This window comes from Olea europaea, chromosome 18, assembly GCF_002742605.1.
Source record: "Olea europaea var. sylvestris chromosome 18, O_europaea_v1, whole genome shotgun sequence".
In the NCBI taxonomy this organism is placed as follows: domain Eukaryota; kingdom Viridiplantae; phylum Streptophyta; class Magnoliopsida; order Lamiales; family Oleaceae; genus Olea; species Olea europaea.
This window is the reverse complement of record NC_036254.1, coordinates 28,567,865-28,568,956: the sequence shown is the minus strand read 5'-3', so window position 1 is coordinate 28,568,956 and position 1,092 is coordinate 28,567,865. Positions and strand designations below refer to the sequence as shown.

Sequence of the window (1,092 nt, the reverse complement as noted above, 5' to 3'; positions counted from 1 at the left end):
GTGTTTCTTGAAGGTTCATAAGGGAAAATATGGTCAGATTCATTTGATTGCATCCCTCACTGCTGGTTTGAGTCGCTATCATGGTGACTTTGCTGTTGCTGTTGTTGATTAGGTATGTTTTTCAGTATCTAATTTTGGTGTCAAACTTCTGCTAATTTTCGCTCTTAATGGTTCTTTGCATGAAAGAAAAATGAAATGGAAGGAAAAGGTGGAAAAGGTGGAAAAGTGAATAATAGTAACCCTCACCCTCCCTGATTCTTGTACCTGTGATTTTGTCTTGCACTTTGATAACATGTTCATACCAAAATAATAATTATACTTTTGTCTTCCAAAATCCTGTTCAAGCTGCTTTCTCCATTTTTGAGTTATTAGCAATTTTCTCAACCTTGCTATAAGCAAGCTTCCAGTAATTTGTGCTTGTGGTCTTTCTTCATTTAAGATTCACAGGCAAGCTTGCTAGTTGCTACTTATGCTCAAAAGAGATACAAGAAGCCTCTAATGCTGCAGCTATCGTTTCGTGTAATACGGGAACACCTTCCCCAGTAATATTACATTGGTTTTTATTCTTGATTCACGTATTTAACAGTAGATTAGATAATGCTAGTGATGCCTGAGTTACCTTACCCCGTGGACTTTATTTTCAGGTTCCATTTAGAACTAGATCTTATTGTGATGGCTTAAAACCTTAAATAGGTGGTTGTAGATTTTGTTGGCAGGCTTGTTAATAATTGCCAGCTTGAAGGGTCAGATGGGCACCTTATGGTTGAAAAATGATACCACTATTTTTTGTACTCCGTTTGTCAAATTTATATATCAATTTATAAAGAGGAACACTAGTGGGTCCTACAAAATGTGTGAATAACAAATTAGTAGGTATGAATGTGGGGGTGAAATTATGCTTGAATTTGGTTGTGTTTATAAATTGATTTATACATTGGTTGCCAAACTGGAAATAATTTTCTTTTTAAACTAGGTAACTATTCATTCTATTCAAGACAGTAAATGATATTTTTAACTAAGCTTTCTTTTGGCAAATTTACTAATATTTTTAAATTAGTCAAACTTCATTTTCAACCATATTCCAATTGAACC

General features: G+C 34.2%; 1 long non-coding RNA gene across 1 annotated transcript; it reads left to right on the top strand.

Annotated features, from left to right (window-relative positions):
- The first annotated feature begins 6 nt into the window (after nucleotides 1-6).
- On the top strand, nucleotides 7-851 carry LOC111368061. Its single transcript, XR_002697944.1, has 2 exons — nucleotides 7-112; nucleotides 440-851. It is a non-coding gene; the product is annotated as an uncharacterized LOC111368061 (long non-coding RNA).
- Nucleotides 852-1,092: the final 241 nt, after the last annotated feature.